The following is a 19,236-nucleotide window of genomic DNA, read 5'->3' as shown; positions in this document are numbered from 1 at the left end:
TCCCCAGGTGCACATTAAATTTTGAAAAGCACTGCATTAAAGAAAACCCTTCCCTGATTTTGGATTTCTATACATTTGAAATCCTGAATACTAAATTTTCCGTAATAGGAAGGATACTTGTTAACTTCCCAGAAAAACCATATTTTATTTAATGAAAAGTGGAGGCTGTGGGGGTAGATGATGAGGTTTGTTTAATTGCATAAACATTAAAAGTTTTTCCTGTGCTAGACAGAAGACTCGGATCCTGGCTACAAGTGTTTATTGTCTGTAACTGAGAAGAGAACCAGGGACCCAGCTCAGTTGCTCCAGGGGTAGTCACCTTAGTAGTCAAGTTCACATGGGAAATAGGGGGCTCCTTCTGGGAATCAGAGTAGGGAGTAGGAGAATTAATTTCTCTTCTAAATGGCTCAGCCACAAATGAACCACCAAGATATTGTTTTGTTTTTGATATCCAGAAAGAAATGTAGTAGAGAACAGGACAAAGAAGTCAGATAAAGCAATGGATGAGAGTAGGAAGTAGGGAGGGGAAACCTAATAGCTAGATGAATAATGGGAAGAGAAAAAAAGCCCAACCCTGCTGACTCTGTTCAGTTTAAGGTGAGAAATAACAGGATTAGAATGTCAAATTGCTGAGGTGGCAGACCTGAACCATAAACCTTCTCTAAGCTATTCAGCTTTTTCCCTCCTCAGTCACTAATTAAATATTGCCTTGAAAGAAATAAAATAAAATAAAATAATTTAAAAATGCCAAAAAGCCAAAGGCTTTTTTTGAGTCAAATAGAAAGCACGTCATTAGTTTGTCATGGGGCTGGGTACCTGGCTGACCTATGCTAGGGAGCTGAAAGTGGAGGGCTTTCTGGGAGGGACATCAAGATAATAGAGAGCTTGCCTCCACCTTAAACTTTTCATAATCACTTTTTATTTCATGTACAACCTCTGTAGTATCTTATTTTCACATGTAATCTCTTTGCCCTCACTAGTAGTCAGGAAAATAGGTGGGATTCCCCCTTCCGTGGGTAAACCAGAGGATGCTGAAGGGTGCTATAAATAGTAACCAAAGTCCAGAAAGCATCTGTGTGTCCAACAGGAGAAACGACCAAGCAAAGCTCACCAAGTCAGGGTGGCCGAGCAATTCAGTGTCCTTTGCACTAGCCTCACCTTTTGTCCAGATAATATCTCTAAAACTGCTTTCTTGCACATAAAGCTTGCTATACAGGTAGGTTCCTAAGTCTGTTCTTGCTCATTTCACGAAAACACAGAGTGTGTTCCAAGCTTGGTGGTTGGTATCTTTATGATAAAATATCTGACTCTAGCACCTGAGGCCACAAGGAGTCCATTTGTCATTTCAGTCTCCTATGTGGAATGGGGCTGCCACCAAATACGGATTTAACCAACTAAAGCCCTAACAGAGATATCACTGGCCCTGTGTTCTGTTGTTTGCCTGAGCAAAATCCATCATTGCTCTGTATGCATATGGCATGTGTCAACTGTTTTAAAATTAGCCAATTTTCCTAAGCATAAAAATGGATTTTTGTCACATCACATGAACCATATATCACAGAAACAAACCAGTTTTTGTTGTGGCCTTTTTTTTTTCTTTTCAAAATGCATTAAGTCTTTTTAAGTCACTGCCAAATCCATTTTGCTCACTGCATTTGTGACATACATTTAAAGAAACCAAGCAGAGTAAAAACAAAACAAAACAAAACAAAACAAACAAACAAAAATCCAAAAAGCTCATGCAGTGCTGTCACCTGGAAAGAAATCTAGTTCATTACAAAACCAACCACACCTAGGAGGCTGGATCGCTTCACCTGCTTCTAAATAATAAATACAGCATTTGTATGCTGCCCTGCACTGAACGTTTGGGATAGGGCAAAAATGAAAAAAATAAAAATAAGATGATTAAGAAAAAGATCTGTCGTTTACTGAGCACTCTGTACACACCAGACATTATGGGAAGTGCTAATTTTCCATTATTTCATTTCAGACTCAAAACAATCCCCCGACATGAGTTTTACAGTATCCATTTTACAGATGTGGAAACTGAGGTTTGTGTGGTTAAGTAATTTGGCACAGTTGCACAGCTAGTACATAGCAGAGCCCGTCAAACACTGAACCCAGTGAATCGTCCTCAAGTCTGTTCTCTTGATGACTCGATCATCTCATGTGTGAGTGAAAGGCCCTTAGACATAATACTGAGACATCAGGGGGCATCTATGTCAACTCCTGCATTCCGGGCTTCTCCCCTTAATGAAGGTTATCGGGGCGTTATTGTGGACTCTGCTATACAGTCCCCACCTAGCTGCGGAGGAGGAGGCGTGAGAGACCGTGTCCCCTGTGTGTGCCCACCACCAGCACAAAGCGCTGCTTTTAAGGATTGTGGATGCGAGCAGGTCTTCTTGGGGAAATTCTGCCTGAGCGCCTGCATAATACCCGTCCCCCCCCCCAACATTTCTAAGATCGGGGCAAAACAGCATAGGTACTGAATAGGCAGCCGTCTGCATGGTTCCTTTTGAGGGGCCTACAGTTCCCGTCCTCAAAAGGGAAAAACACACGTCTCCTACTTGGGTTAAAAATACGTGAATTTGTCTTTCCAAGTGCTCAAGTGTTAATTGAGAGGGCAGCACATTAAATCATTATTAGTCATTAATACTTGAGTACAAACTAGTTGATCAGGTTACTGAGAGGTGTGAAAGGCCCTGAGGGACAGATTCTGTTTTGATGGAGGCGGCGGGGCGTCGCGGGGAGGGCTGACCGGTTGCTGCACGGGCTGAGGAGGCTGTGGCATTCAAAAGGAGAATGGGTGGGGCAGGGAAGGAGGGCGGCCACAGAACTGCTGCCGCCACCACCACCACCACCGACACACACACGACCCCCCATCCGCCCGCCCTTGCCCCTTTGGAGTTTGCGGGACAGTAATTCCAGGCAAGGGTCTTGGGAGAAAGGAACTCTCCGAAAGCTCCAGGCAAGAGCCCTGCTTGCGCCTCCGTGGCCAGCGGGCCTGTAATGCAGCCTTTTGCCTCTAGGGGTCTTCAGTGCCCCGAGGCTTCGGGAGGACGTTGACCTTGCTCGGTTATCCCGCAGGGCTCAAATCCCAAAGGACAAGAATTGCGAACGGGGAAAGACGCGCGTGCCGGGAGCCCCCAGGACCCCATCCCCCACCGGAACACTGCTCACCCACCTCCCCTGCTTCTGCCTGATGCCTTATTTATAGCACACGCTCAATGGCTGAACACCAGTGAGGGGGAGGCAGAAATTAACTGCCCCCGCATTCCTTACTGAGTGCCTAAGCATTCCGGTACCTCAAGGGTATTCCAAGGACTTCCTTCCACAGCCCCACCTCACACTCTTCCAGTAAGCCCCAGCTCCAGGCTAGCAGACCACAACTGAGCAGGAATCCCCCACACCCCCCTCAGCCCAGCAGCCTCGTGCTCCGCGCTCTGCAGGAGGCCCGGCAGGGAAGTACAGAGCAGGGTCCTCCTCATCACCAAGGTCCTCCCTGACCCTGGGGCTGGACCCCAATGGCCAGACCCTCCCTGAGGTTGGAGATGAGGAAGGAAAAGGATTGTGAGGGAGGACCACAGCCTGGGCGCCGGGTGACCTCAGTGCACTATGAAAGCAGAGTCAGTGAAGGCCAGAGGGTCCAGAGAGTTTTTCTGTAAAATCGCACAACTGAGGAGTATTGGAAAAAGTAAAAACAAAACAAAACAAAGAAAAACCTTAGAGAGAGAGAGAGAGGCGATATTACTCCTGGATCCATGCTTGAAGAGGCCGCAGCGGTTGGTTGGTGGCAATACTCTGGCTTTCTAATCTATCCTATGACTTGGGCTTGAAGCCCAACTCCGCTACCCACTGTGAGATCGTGGACAATTGACTGAACCCCTCTGTACTTCATTTTTCTCATCTTCAAAATGGGAATAATAATATCTACTTTGTAGGGATTTTTAAAAATTAACCCAGAGCTGCTAGCCAGTAATAGAGTCTCCAGTGCTGTGCCTGAGACATGGCAGACATTTAACTCATACACACTGAATTTCACGCATCTGCAATCGAGAACAAGAACGAACAACAGTCATTTGTCCCAGGCTCACTGGAATTCACAAGTGTGTTGGGGCTGGTGAGAGTCTCATATTTTAAAATCAATTTCAATATGGCACCCACTATTTTAAATGAATCGCAAGTCTTGCTTTTTAAAGGAATTCTGTAGTGTGGTGGTTTTCAGTGTGCTTTGAACAGACTTTAGATTCCAAGGAGGTGCCTCAGGGACCACTTGCGGATGAGAAAAGAGAAGTGACAGGCGGGGGAGCTCCAGGTTCCAAGGCCTGCTCCAATCAGGAAGGTCTGCTTTTATCTGTTTCATATATTGGGGTTCGAGGTAAGGGTTTATTTGATTAGAGTCTTCTACTTATTTATTTATTTAAAGATTTTATTTATTTGAGAGAGAGAGAGAGTGAGAGCATGAGCCGGAGGAGGGGCAGAGGGAGAGGGAGAAGCAGACGCCCCGCTGAGCAGGGAGCCCATTGCGGGGGCTCAATCTTGGGACTCCAGGATCATGACCTGAGCTGAAGGTAGCTGCTTAACCAACTGAGCCACCCAGGCGCCCCTCCTACTCCTTTTTTTTTAAAGGTTAAAAAACACTGCTAATATATCCTTGTGTAAATCAGGGAAAACTTTTCCTCCAAGCCTAAGGACATTCAACTCATTTTATTTGTTTTAAAAGCCTGCTCTTTTGAAAATGGAGCATACCTACATCCAGAAACAGAGGTACTTGAAATATTCAGCCCACACATACGAAGTGCCCACTATACGTAAGGCATTGCATTTGAAACTTGGCAGCATTTCTGACCGCGCAGGCCCCTCCCTGATCAAATTCCCTTTTCTCCCTCCAGTCCAAGTCACTTTTCGTCTTGTTAAAAAATGCACTAACTCTCTCGGCCTGCCCCACAAATCCCCTGAGGGCTTAACAGTGCTTCCATCCCACTCCTGACTGATTGAGCCCAGACCTTGGAGCAGTTACCCTTACCTTGACCACAAAGGTACCCTTGCCCCTGGACATGACCTAAGACAGTGACAACTTTGCAAAGCCCAATGTCAAAGAGCAGAGCTCTGGGATCTGACAGACCTGGATTCAAGTCTGAGCTCCATCACTTCCAGGTTGTGTGACCTTGGATTAGCTGTTTCATCTCTCTGAACTTTAATGTCCTCATCTACAAACAGAAGAGAACAGCCCTTCTCAGAGGGTTGTTAGATGATTAAATGAGACAGTGCCTGGAAAGCACTTAGCATGGTGCCTGGCATATGGTACGATTGCCAGGAAGTTCCTGACTCATTGTCATCTAACGGCATGTGCTGAAGCTACTAGCTGACTCTCACTGACCACAGCTAAATGCCATCATTGCTCTCCACGAAAGTCAATGTCTGATGAGCTTGACTACTGTGGGACACAAACACGGTAGCTGCCATTTTTTGAATGCCCAATGTGTGGCAGGCACTTCGTTGATATTTTTCAGTCATTACCTTGAATCATCATAATAATTGTGCAAGATAAGGGGTTATTGTCGCCATTCTACTGGATGGGGATACTGAAGCTCAGAAAGGTTATGTAATGTGCCTGAGCTCACACAGCTAGTGAGTGACCCAGATTGGATTGAAGCCCAAGTTTGTCTGACCCAGAAATCAGGGGCCTTTTCTCCCCACCTTGCTGACTCTTAGAGCTTTCCTGCATAGAAGGCAGACGGCATGGTGTGGGGGGCAAGAGCCCTGGGTCTCAAAGGCAACCCCTCTGTGCTTTGTCTTCTTAATTTCAGTCTGTAAACAGGAATGATACTTACTCATAAAGGTTGTAATAAAAATTAAATGAGACAATATAAATGAAAATAAGCCTAGTACAATGTTTATCATAAAGTAGGCTTTGGATGTATATTAAATAGGTATGAACTTGTCCCACCCATTTTTTTAGCTTTATTATAAGAAATATTCATAGAGAAGAGATATATACACACGTGTGTGTGTATGTATGTGTACATATGTGGTATGTTGTGTGTGAATATATAGGTATGTATGTGTTTATGTATATATGTGTGTTTACATATATATCGATATACATACACATGAAAAATTGTAGCCGAAACTACCACCCAGGTCAGGAAAGAGAGTAACCCCCCCCAACGCGCAGGCCCCTCCCTGATCAAATTCCCTTTTCTCCCTCCAGTCCAAGTCACTTTTCGTCTTGTTAAAAAATAATTTTCTTTTCCCCTTTTGCTCATGTCTCTGGGTTGTCTCCAGCCTTTTTGCTCTGCCTGCACCTGTCACTTCACTAAGGTTCTGAGTGACACGTCATTCACAGGAGAGAAGTGAAATAAAGTGGTTCAGCAGAGCAGGGATGCGCGTGCGTGCATGCGTGTGTGCGTGTCCCTGCACCTTCTACCTTTCTGGAGAGCAGCAAACCAGACGCCTTGTGAGAAATGTCTTCAACCGAGAGTACAGAAGGGACAAGTGGACTGATAGTAGAGGGTGTGGGGAACATTTGGACAATCTGTTGCTCCCTGAGACGGCTCAGGACTGAGTGTCTCCCACCAGCAGGGGACATCACAGCAGCTACAGCCTTGGTTATCGCACAGCATACGATTTCTCTTCTCCCAGATTCTTCCCTACCCTGGGATTTCTACCTTCCTCAGTTGACAATCAGGTCTCAATTTAAATGTTTCCTCCTCGAAGAGACCTTCCCTGACCACCACCTCACTCACTCACTCACTCTCTTGTATTTTAATAATCTTCATTACCAGCACCCGAAACGATCTCATTTATTTGTTTACATGTCACTTCTTTTTCTGGATACCATAGTGATAAGCAATATTGGTTCAGGATCTAAACTGGGTTAGAATACCAGCTACCTGATTTATTAACTGTGTGACCTTGGACAAATTGTTTAACCACGCTGGGCCTCCAAGTCACCAGCTATAAAATGGGAATGTAGGATTTATTAAAATGGGAATTATAGGATCATTAGGTGAAGTCAATGAGTTAATGTATGTCAAGCCTTCAGCAAAACCTGACACATAAGTACTATTAAACTGTTAACTATTATCAGCAATCTTAATAATAATCATTATTATGATTATCATCCTATCTTCCCTCTAGAATGTAAGCAACTTGATGGCAGAGTTTTTAATCTGTTGTTCCCTGCTGAATCCCCAGTGCCTAAGGAGGGTACCTGGCAGATATACCTAATAATATACTGAATAAATATTTTCTGAGAAATATGTCTTTGAAACCCAATCCCAACCTTACCTTTGAATGCAGGAGATAGCCATATAAACAAATCATTACAGTGTGGTGGATACAGTGCAAAAACAGTCTGAGTGAGATGTGTAGGAGTACAGAGGAGGAGGCAATTAATTCTTTCTCAGAGTCTCAGGGAAGTGTTCACAGAGGAGATCACCTTTACAGAGTCTTGCAGGTCCGTAACCCTGGAGAAGCAGGACAGGGCAGGGGAAACAACAAGGCATACCAACAGCCCTGGAGCACAGAGGGAGCGGTCCATTGTTTCAGGCAGCTCGAGTGCGAGTGGGGACTTGAAGAAAGGCTTGAGGAGGCTGCTAGACTGGCTTAGGAAGGGTCTCCTGTTTGTCGCGCTGAGACATTTGGCTTTTATTTTGACAGTAGTGGGGAGTCATCGGAGAATTACAATGAGGGAGAAATATAATCAAGCTGACCATTTTGAAGGATCGCCCTAGCTTCAGGGAGGAGAAGGAGACTGGACTGTCTAGGCTTTAAGAGAGGAAACAGGGAGCGTTTGGAGACTCCAGGTGAAAAGGCTGAGTGCCTACTAAAAGAGTGGCGGGGGGTTGGGGTGGGGGGGAAGGATGGCTTTGAGAAACCATGAGGAGGTAGACCTTGTCAGGCCTCAGGGATTGACTGGATGCGGGGGCTGTGTGAGAGAAAGTGGAACCCAGGACAACCTGGATTTCTTAATTATGCCTCTGGGGGTTTGGGTGAGGCTTTAATCAAAGAAGGGAATTTGGAGAGGGGAATCGTTTTATGTGTAAAATTGGTAAACAATGAGTTCACCTTTGGACATTTTAATCTTGGCACTATCAAAGCCAAGACCTGTGCTAGGATGTTGACATGTGTTGAGCATCTACCATGTGCCTGGAACTGTGTTTGGAACCTTATATAGTTTGTCTTGTCTAACATTCAGAACAACACTTTGAGAGATGGGATATTATTACTTCTTATTTTCTAGATGAAGAAGCTGAGGCTCCGAGATGTAATATGCCCTCTTTTACATAGTTAACAATGGAGAACAGTAAGTAGACCAGTTTGAGTAAGCAAGACTGAATGAAGTGCCTACAAGAGGATTAGAAAATAAAGTAATAAAGATAATTTGGGGGCAGATCATGAAAAACTTGGAATGGAAATAATAGCCACCCTACATTTTGCTCTGGCGAAAATCAGGTGAGAGAAAGCTTGTAAAACATTTTGTAAACTCTAAGATGCTGAGCAATCATGAGGAGTTCAAGTTGTGGCCAAACCGCATTGCAATGGATAATAATAAGATAATAATAACGAGTGAATTACAATGTTCAAATCTGTAATTATTAAACAAAATTCAATCATGATGCCTTCCTCCCATTCTTTTTACCTATAGGTCCACAAAAGAATCTTTAACACAGAGCAGTAACTTTTCTTTCTCCCCAGCACACTAGCAACACGTCTGATTTGAAGGAAAACTCTCACAAAGAAAGATGATAATGTGATAGTGATGAGAAGAAAGAAGGAGATTTGAAAATCAAACACACCTAGCTGGTCCCAACTGCTGTGTCCTCACACTTTGGAGTGAAACCCTACAGATAATTTCCTTGCTTATTACTGCTGTCATGCAGAAACTCGAAAATATTAGGATAAAATGACCAGGCCTCTCATCTGCAGATTGTTTGCATGTGAACCGAGAGCTGCAATGTTCTGCAAATGCTTTGGGTGGGTTGAGTCACTGTTGATGAGGTACCCGTCAAACGTAAATCCAAGTAAGCTACTTGTGCCCTCCTTGACTTTAGATTTCAGAAATACACACCCCGAGGCTCTCTGGGCTGCTGGGCATCACTCCCTCCATGTTCTTTCTTGTCATGTTTCTGGCTCCTCTTATCTCATGCTTCTGCCCTTTGTCTACATTACCTGTCACTACTCTCCTGCCCCTGGACCCACAGTGTCCAGAAGAAACATAATATGAGCCAAAAACATAATTTCAACTGTTGCAATAGCCACATGAAAAAGTAAAAAGTGAAGAGTGGAACTGATCTTAATAGATTTTACTTAACCCAAAATATCCAGAATATTATCATTTTAGCAGGTAATCAATATTAAAAATTATTGGTGAAATGTTTTGCCTTCTTTCTTTTCAGCCAAGTTTTCAGAATTCAGCGTGCACTTTATACTTAGAACCCCCATTTCAAGCGCTCAAGAGCCACATGTGGCCAGTGGTTACTGTGCTGGGAGCGCAGATTAGAGCGCAGTCTCGTGAGGTATCGAATTGCCCACTGCCTAGTTCAGCCCTGTATTCCGGACATCTATGCATTCCATGTGGGTTCCAGGAAAAGGAATGATAGAACTGGGTGTTGAAGATTCTATGCTGTAACAAAGTCAGCCAACTTTACCTCCGTCTGCATGGCAGAGTAAAAGATTTGAAAAGAGATCAACCTGCATCCTAATTGGCCAGATGACGCCCATCCACCACAGCCCCCAGCTGGAAGCATAACTGAGTAGCCTCTCTCCACTCCCAAAGAGAAAAGGCTTTAACCCACAACCACTCACCGCACGCCCACGGGCCTGCACGTGGCAGTGGATACTTCTGAACAGAAGAGAAAAGGGCATCAGCCCCACTGTCCAGCTGCATGATCCTTTAACACAGAAAACAAAAAAGGCCTAAGGGAGGATTTTTAACAGAAAGGAAATATCCCTGAGGACCGTCCCCAGAGTGAACTCTTGGGGCTAAGGAATCAAACAAACTGGATTCTGGGGATTTTCCTCTTGACCTGAGAGCAATTATGGTGTGACCTTAGGCAAGTCATTTTGCTCTCAGTGCCTGATAGGAACTGCCTCCGTGGTGAAATGGGGCCACCCAAGCAACCAGTGACCTGCAGGGTGAACACATGTCTCCGGCCAAGTGAAGACCAATGAAGAGTGTGGTTGTTCTCCCAGAGAACCTACGATTTGCCTTGACCTTTTGTCTAGGAGACGGGGCTCCCTGCTGGAGGAAATGGTGTGGCTGGCGGGTCACAGCCACCTCCTGGTGGCCTGCAGCTCATGGCCCTTCCTTGAAGCTGGCTGGGCCAGGCGCCCGCCTCTCCCCTCTCCTGCTCAACTGAGTAGCCACAGTGCCCCATGGTACAGCTATGGGCAGCCCTGCACCCCACCCTCCTGCTTTTTGTGGCCTCCTCCTTTGTGACTGCTACAGCATATGTTTTATTAAAAGGGAAAGAGGAGGGGAGGCAAGAGGTTATGTACATGGGTATGCTCAAGAGTCTTAAGAATAAACATTTCCTGCTCAATGCTAAATGCCTCAGGGCTTTGGCATTCTGCGGTTCCTACTAAACCCCAATGGGGACATTTGGGTGGGGAAACTGGAAATGGAGGAAAATCAAGCCTCGTAGCAGATTCTGATTCTCAAATATGAGAAGATTTTCTCATGTTCTCTTGAAACTCGCCTGGTTTTCCCCCAATATCTTCATCCAAAATTTTTGATATAATGTTGATAAGCTGCCTGACCTTGAGCACTATTTTTCTCAGAACGTATGGATTAGGCTTGAGGGTGGGTGGGAGGCTAGGTAAATTTCAATGCCTAATGAGATGTCCACGGCCCACGAGTAGCTTCCTCCAGGCGGATACAGGCTTCAAGTAATCAACCCAGGTGTATGGTATTTCCAGGATGCAAATGGAGAAGTGACCCAGGGTAAACCCGAAACCTTAAAATTTCCAGCACTCTCAACTATGCTGCAGTTGGCATCTCTGTCAGCTGGAATCCCTTCTCCATTCCTTCCTCTCCAAGCAAATCCTACCCCATTCCCCATGGTGCAACTCCAATTCTCCCCCCTTGGCATACTGATAGCTTTTGTTATCTGAACAAATCAATCGTGGATTAATTAGGTCAGCCTCGTGAATCTTTTGTATTGAACTGCTGTTGAGACTCTCTGTTGTCATTCCTCTTTTCCCCAGAAGTCAACCTCTTTTCCTAACTAGACTGTAAGATCATTGAGGGCAAAGGCAAGATCTGCTAAGACTTTTATCCCTCCCAGCCCTTAGGTCAGGGCCAGAGGAAAAGCCCAACGTCACCGCAACCTCCCATTCCTGTAAAGCACAAAACAATTCAATGAAATCTTAGTTACTAAGATGAAACCATTTCTTAGGAGAAGTTGGTGGAGTCTGGGGTTGGTCCAAGAGTACTGAGCCCCAGACCCCAATCCATGGGACCCCAAGTACAGCAGTTCATCTTTCCAAGGTTCTCTGTCCTCTCTTTTCCAAGAAGGAGGCTAAAACAATTCCGGCTCCACTTCGTAGGGTAATCAATGACAAATGAGACAATAAACTGTGTGAGGATTAATTAGATAAGCTCCCTGAAATGCTCTCAGCCCATTGGAAAAGGATGCCATTATAAAATGTATACAAGGTCTTCTTATTTAAGGGAAAGAGTTGAATCGCCAAAAATGCACTGCACAGTGGGCAAAACAAAACATTAACCAGGAAACCTGGACACTAAGCATCCCAGTCAGCAGAAAGTGCCCACGCAGCTGTCTCAAGTCCCTCCAGATTACCTCTTGTTTGTGAGCTGGGCAGGGATTCTGGAGCGCCTTTCTTAGGTGACGCTCCCCGGTGGCCAGCCTGCGCCTTGGGAAAGGCGATCAGAAGGAGTGGGTGACGCACGGATGTTCTCTGCCCTCTGGCCTTGCTCAGTAAACAACCTGTTAGTGGGCCAGAAGGGAACACCCAGAGGATGATCTTCCCCATCCTTGAGCCTGGCCCAGGGCTGCCTCAAGGATCCCTCCTCCCTCCCCAGTCCTGCCTCCCTCTCCCTCTTCCTGGTGCCCCCTCTCCAGCCCCCCCCACTGCAGTGCATATTACTCCATCCTGGGAGACAAAGCCAGCCCCAGTTTTTGGAGAGGAAGGAGAAGAAAGAGCCAAGGATGCTTCTGTCTTCTCCAGAGCTGCTGCCCAGCTGTCAAACCCTTTGGATCCAGCAACCCCCCAGCAGGGAAGACCATGGTCTGACATTGGCTTCCTTTCCCTCAAACATTGCACGATCTCTGCTCTGCACCGACTCAGATCCCATCCCTCCTCACGAGAAGCAAAGCATGCATCCTTCCCCAGAGTAAGCAGCAGCTATGATATTGATAAGATTTCAGGATCGTTGTGGCAGCCTTGCTTGGTCATGTCCCCAGGGCTGCAAAGCAACTTACTGTGAGTGAGAGGGAACTCCGAAGGGTCCTGCTTTAAACAAATAACACACACACAACGGTGTGAAATCAAGAGGGAAAACACAAAAACTCCAGCATCACTTTGCTGTTGCCTGATGTCATCAGACTGCCCCCCAGGGGATTCTGCAAAATACTTTAGCGGCTTGGTGAATACTGGCATTATATGTGTTCTAGAGAACACGGTCAGAAAGAGGGTCCCTTCCGCAAGCACATGTCTGGAGAAGGACAGAGGCAGAAATATTTGACTTATAATAAGCCCTTTATCCTCCTGATTGGTCGACGCTGACATATAATTATTCCTGCTGAATAAGGCCCAGATTATCCAGCCATAAGCATCGCTTGTTATAATTGCCATCCTTTTAAGAAAACATTTGTTCCTGCTCAGGGCACCCGGCTCCCAGGGCTAGGAAGAGCACACACACAGCCCATGTTACAGCGCATTAGCTTGATTATTAGTTAATATTTGGCTTACGTCTATATACCCTGGATAAATATGTACCATGCAGAGGGACTGCTGGGTGAGAAGAAAACTCCTCTGGGCTGGAAAAACAGCTCCCAAGTTCAAGCTCCTGCTAGGAAGGAACACTCCAGGGGCCTAGGCAGAGAGCTGCACATGCGTGGTCCTTTGGTCAGCAGCCTGCTTCCTGCATACAGCTGTGAGCACAGGCACACACATAAACACACACACACACACACACACACACACCACAGGCAGCATCGGACTGTGGACCCAGATGATCACAGAACCAGGGAGAGGGATCGCTGTAGAATCTCAGCCTGCCCCTCCTTCTCCCCAGTGTCTCCAGCGTGCTGCCAGGCTCAACTCAATCAATGGGGCTCTGCCACCACCCTGGGGAGCCTATTTGCAACCTACAGGGTTCACTCTTCAGAAATTTTTTTTCTTGGCTGCATGTGCCTGGGAGAAAGAAGACAGGCCTCTCCAGACACGCCACAGAGCTCTATAAGCATGTGAATATGGCTCTATGGACATGTGAATATGAATGTACCAGGTATCACCCCCTCAACTCTTGGGGGCCCTTCCCAAACACCGCAAACAGCCTCCAGTTCAGTCCAGCAGCCCCGGAGCGGGCAGAAGTCCTCCTCCTCTTCTGCAATTACCCAGCCCGATTGAATTTTCTGAGGCTAATGGGAGTTGCTCTAACTTTGAGGACTTAAACCAGGCAAAAGCAATATAGGTCAGGCAGAGTGCCCAAGCCGGGCGACACCAGGAGGCAATAACGGGGCGATCTCCCGCTAAACCCCGAAGTCCACTGCTCAGCTCCACGAGACAGAAACTAAGAGGTGGGATCATCCCCTCTGCCTGCCACTGCCAGGTAGGTACCCGGGCAAGAGGGTTGCAGGAGCGCGAAACGATCCCCTTCCCAAGGGACACGCCAGAGGACAACGAAAAGGAGAGAGGGAAATCTCACCCAAACCCTGCACTGTTACCTTGAATCCTTGCAAGAGCCCTCCTTGCAGTATCAGCTGCTCCCCAAACCTCCGCCGACTGGGAGGAGACTCCTAAAACATTCCAGGGTTTTGTGCAACATCTCCAGGGGCAGCCTTCCAAAGTTTTTACTTCATGACTGCTTGTGGCTCCTTCTCATCTGGGGAAACGCGAATGCCTCCCCCTGGGCGTGTGAGAGGGAGCGGAGGTCTCTTTTCAAATTCTCTTGCTCCCCGCTTTGCTGCTGCCGCCGCCGCCGCCGTTAGACCACTTGCCTGCTGCCTTCCTGCTGGGAGGCGAGGGTCCCCGGCACCCAAAGCATGCTTGAAGTGGGGCTTCGGCGCCAGGCCGGGGCGCACGCGGGTGGGAGAGGGAAGGAAAGTGCAAAACCCAGATGGGGGAGTCCCCTGTCCCTCCACGGAAAAGACACCCAAGATCTTGCTTTCCTTCCAACTCTAAAAAGACTCACCCGCCCTCTCTCTCTCTCTCTCCCGAAATCAGTGCCTTGCACTTGGGCGAAGACAGTTCCTCCGGCTTCCCGGCTCTCCCAACTGCCTGCAGACCTGCCGGCGAGCTCGCACCTCTCCCGGCTGCCTGCAGACCTGCCCCCGAGCTCGCACCGTACTGCAGGTGCACGTCCCCGGGCAAGTGTTAACCGAGCTCAGCGGAGGCGCTGCCGGAGCAGCCGCGAGCAGCTTCCGAGGCAGGCAGGTTCCATCCCAGGGCTGCAGCCCGGCGCGTCCCTGCTCCGACTCCGCGCTCCGTACCTAAGCAGTGTCACCTGCAGACTCAGACACCAGATGAGTGTCTTAAGATAACAACGCTGCCCGGCCAGCCTCTCTCTTTCTTTCTTATGCACGTAGGTTGGAGCCAATGGGACACAGCGCCACACTCCCCACAGGTGCCCATTGGCTGGGCGGCTTGGCAGGGGGCGGGCTCGGAGTCTCACCGGCTGTCTCCTTTGGTTAGCTGGCAGGCTGAGGTACCCGCTCTGTTAACCCTCCCGGCTTTGCAGCAGGGACTTTTTGGTGTGGATTACGAAGCCTTGGATAAATTCACGGCTGGGGAGTTGGAGGGTGTAAGAAGACTGACGAACAGGAAGAAGCTGGGAGCTAATTACATTTTCTCCTAATCTTCCCGAGTTACAATAATCATTTGTCCCAGACCATTTTGTTTGCTTGCTTAACTAGAACTCCCAGAGATAGGGACCCATTTGAGCCATTTTCCTTCTAATTTGAGGTTTTATTCGGTTGTTTTGTGCATTTTAGCCTCTTGGTCTTGAATTGCTTAATTAGAAATGAGCCCCCAAGTGAGAAATACTTATATCACAGTGCACGCACGCGCGCGCGCGCGCGCACACACACACATACACACACCCCAGAGATACAAGAGAGAGAGGAAAAAGATAGCAGGAACTCCGTAAGAAGAGGAGAGAGAGACTCTGAACAGCTAAATCAAGAAACGTTCTGTCCCCAAAACCAGGATTGTGAAGACAAAGGCATAGAGGAGAACTTCGGGGAGAGATTAAAGGGAAAAAATGTCCTGCTTCCGAAAAAGGGAATTGTTTTGCCTGTGGTGCTGTCCTTCTGTGTGTCTCTTTTTGCTTCAGTGTGTCTCTTTTTGCTTCAGTGTGTGTCAGGAAGAGGGACTGTTGATCTCCATTTGGTTTTTAAAGGAAGACTAGAGAAATCAGAACAGGACCAGCCTTGTTTCTGTGAAGCAGGTGCTGTTGCTGAGCCTGTGAATTGAGGGGTGGGGGGGGGGGAGGAAAGATTAAGGAAAAACATTCTTAACTTTGGATCAAAGGGTGTGAAATATATTCTTAATGTCCTAATGAGGATGCACAGCTGAATTACGTCCAGCTAACTAACACACTACACTAAATTTGGGCAAGAGTACAGGAGAGTAATAGTTGAAGAAAAATCCAATCAACAGAAGAACTAGGGGCTGGAGCTGGCAAAGGAATTTGGGGAGTTCACACCAAGTTGTATGGTGGAGAAAACATGGAGAGAAGAAATGCACAGAAAGGGAGAGAAGTGTTTTGATTTAGCTTTCTTGAATGGAGAGCAAAATCAAAGATTATTTTGTAAAAACTAGAAAAAAAAAATAAAAGAAAGCAGAGGTTTAATGAATACCCAAGTAGTATACATCAGGATTAGCTAAAAAGCATTAAGGAGACAGATGTTCTGAATGAATGGGGAAAAATTAGAACTACTTCTCACATACACACCCTTAGCCCCACCCATCCATCACTTTCACCTCCTCTGTATCTTATTATACAGGTTTGACCTTCCTTCTTCATTCTGTAGGTGTGGAGTTCTAAGCCATGTTAAAAAAAATTAATGAGGTATCCTATACATTAAAAATTCCACAAGTGTACAGTTTGTTGAATTTTTGCCTATCTATGCATCCATGTAACCACTACCCACATCATTTCCAGCACCCCGGAAGCTCATCTGCCCTTCTCAGTCAAAATCCCCCACTCTTCAGAGACAGCCGCTATTTTGATTTCTATCATCAAAGATTAATGTTACCTGTTCTTGAAGTTCATAAATAGAATCTGAGCACATACACACTTCTGTGTCTGCTTTCTTTTGCTTATCATTAGGTCTGTGAGATTCATCCATGTCACTGCATGTTTTTATTGCAGTGCAGTATTCCAGTGCATGACTATAAACCATTTTTCTATTTTCCTATTGATGCACTTTTGGATTTTTTTTTTTTTGGTCTATTCAAAGTAAACCTGCTATGAATGTTCTTGTATATTTCTCTGAGTGAACACATGCAATCATTTATCCTTGGTATATACCAAGGAGTGTAAATCATTTAATTTCCTTCTGGCTACCACAAGGAGGACAATCTCATGAAGGAGATTCTGAAGCCTACTTTCTATCTGAAATAATTGCATAAAGGGATAATGGCAAAGGCTACCACTACTGAACACCAACTCAATGCCTGAAATGTGTCTGATCTTTTCCATATATAGGCTCATTTTCTTCTCACAACTACTCTATAAAGTATGTATAATTGTTTCTATTTTGCAAATTAAGAATCTCAAATACAAGACATGGTGGTAGGAAGTGGCCCTTGGCCTTGTAAGGTGGAGCATGCGTGTGTGTATAAGTGCTCCATGAGGGGGCAATGAGACAAGGATGTGATAGAAGGACCCACCCTGTAGATGAGGCTGGAGATGGGTCTGTGGAGATGAGACGACCTGGAGAACACAGAGCAGTGCTTCCCAGGTGGACAGAGTGGCATGGGAGGACTGGAAATGGGAAATGGGCTTTAATTTGATTGCAGTGTGTATGTGTGTTGTCAGGGGAGAGGGGATAGATTAGAGATAACAGAGCCTGCTATCTGACAGCATCTTAGTGAATATAAGTACTTGCACCTACCTGTGGCCTGTGGGGTGGGCAGAGATCGTGGACTCCATTTCACTGATGGGGATACTGAAGATAAGAATGGTCCAATCTCCAGGCGCCTGGGTAGCTCAGTTGGTTAAGAGTCTGACTCTTGACTTCGGCCCAGGTCATGATCTCAGGGTCTTGAGATCAAGCCCTGCGTGGGGCTCTGAGCTGGGTGTGGAGTCTACTTAAGATTCTCTCTCTCTCTCCCCCTCTCCTCCCCCCCTTCCCAAACATGTGTTCTCCCTCCCTCCCTCCAAAAAAAAAAAAAAAAAAAAAAGTCCAATCTCAATTTCAAATAAGCAAATTAAGGAGTTGAGACTTGCATCCAAACCTGTTATCATGTTGCCTATACACAAAGGTAATGATTGAGATGCATACAAATTTCTCCCAGTTCCATTTAAATGTAAAACATCACACATGGTACAGATGCTCTAGGTTCTGTGAACTTCAACCTTTCCCCCATCTCTAGGTATTTAATTCCCTAAGAGGAGGCCCTGTGACATTGTATCTGTGTTTACAGGAATCCTGTGCCCTGGCAATATAGGACCTCTTTTTATCTGTATGGTTCTTTTGTCTGATCTTCTTATAGAGAAAGAGGTCTATAAAGGCTTGAGACAACAACTTCCAACTATTTCCAAATCAATATACATTTTTCAATGACCATTTAATCTATGCACTTTTCCTTTTAAATGTGAATAAGAAAGCATGTAAAAATGACTATAGATAGGCAAGGAATACTAGATATTGACTTATTAGAAAATCAACCTCAAATGGTTTACTCGGGTTTTCTAGAATGACTCAACAACTTCAGAAAATTAAAGATTTCAAAGTAATTGCAGATTATATGCTACTCAAAAACAGAAGAAACATATGGTCGGTACCCAAATGTTTACCGAATGAATGACTGTGATCCATAAATTCTGATGATAATCCATGGGTGCACCTAAATGTACCATAACTGTGCAGTGGAAAGAGCATTAGGCAAAGAAGTTTTGTTTAGGTCTTAGCTCCACCCCTTCTTAGCATATTGATCTTGGGTAAATCACCTCACTCTTTCACTGGCCTTCATTTCGTCATCTGTAAAATGAGAGATTGGACTCATAGATGATCTGGTAGTCACGTGACATTTCTTGCATTCTACGATTAAGTGTGTTTTCCTGTCATCTTCTCTAATCTTTCAAAGATAAACTTTGCATAACTAAGTTTAATACTGCTTTTTACGCTAGGGAGAGTAGGAAAAGAAGTTTCCTGTGGTCTTTCTCTCCTTCAGTACCTCCTAGGGGAATAATGAAAATAAGAATGAGTTTTAGGAAGGTCATCAGCTTATAAAACTTTTTTGCAGTAGTTTACAATGCTCCATGGTAATCTGCCTCTGGGTTAGTTCTCAGGTACACCAGATTCAAAAGACAACTTGTAATAAAGCATTTTTTGTTCTCTTCTTCATATTAAACAGGTCTTTCATTCCTTAAATATGGCTCATTTTCTCTGTTTCCATCCATCAACTAGAGTAACCTTGTGAAATATATGGAAAAGTGTTTTTTTTTCTTTTAAAGGACATATATTCACATATGCTAATAAATTTAACACCAGGTACCACAAGAATGAAATTGTTTCTAAAATGGGGGGAGCGGTCCTCTGGACACCTGGGTGGCTCAGTTGGTGAAGTGTCTGCCTTCGGCTCAGGTCATGACGCCAGACCTGAGGATCCTGGGTCCTGGGATGGAGTCCTTGCTCATCAGGGAGTCTGCTTCTCCCTCTTTCTGCTCTGCCTGCCGTTCCCCCTGCTTGTGCTCTCTCTCTCTGACAAATAAATAAAATCTTTAAAAAATAATAAATAAAATAAAATAAAATGGGGGGTCCTCTTTGGAAAGTGTAGTGCATTAAGTTCTTAGAGAGTAGGAACTACCTGTAT

The 19,236-nt window shown here is 45.7% G+C and overlaps 1 protein-coding gene across 2 annotated transcripts in view; it reads right to left on the bottom strand.

The window, feature by feature from the left end:
- The window catches only part of BRINP2 (BMP/retinoic acid inducible neural specific 2), a 105,289-nt gene extending 90,518 nt beyond the window's left edge, over positions 1-14,771 (bottom strand). The window contains exon 1 of one of the 2 annotated variants that reach the window (XM_032393472.1): positions 13,920-14,771. The gene's annotated coding sequence lies outside the window, so the exon portion shown is untranslated. The remainder of the gene's footprint in view (positions 1-13,919) is intronic. The other variant, XM_032393473.1, reaches the window with a different exon arrangement.
- Between the last annotated feature and the right edge of the window lie 4,465 nt (positions 14,772-19,236).

The sequence above is a fragment of the Phoca vitulina genome, unplaced genomic scaffold, assembly GCF_004348235.1.
Source record: "Phoca vitulina isolate PV1807 unplaced genomic scaffold, GSC_HSeal_1.0 scaffold73, whole genome shotgun sequence".
Lineage (NCBI taxonomy): Eukaryota > Metazoa > Chordata > Mammalia > Carnivora > Phocidae > Phoca > Phoca vitulina.
Note: the sequence above shows the minus strand (reverse complement) of the source record. Positions and strands in the feature narration are given on the sequence as shown.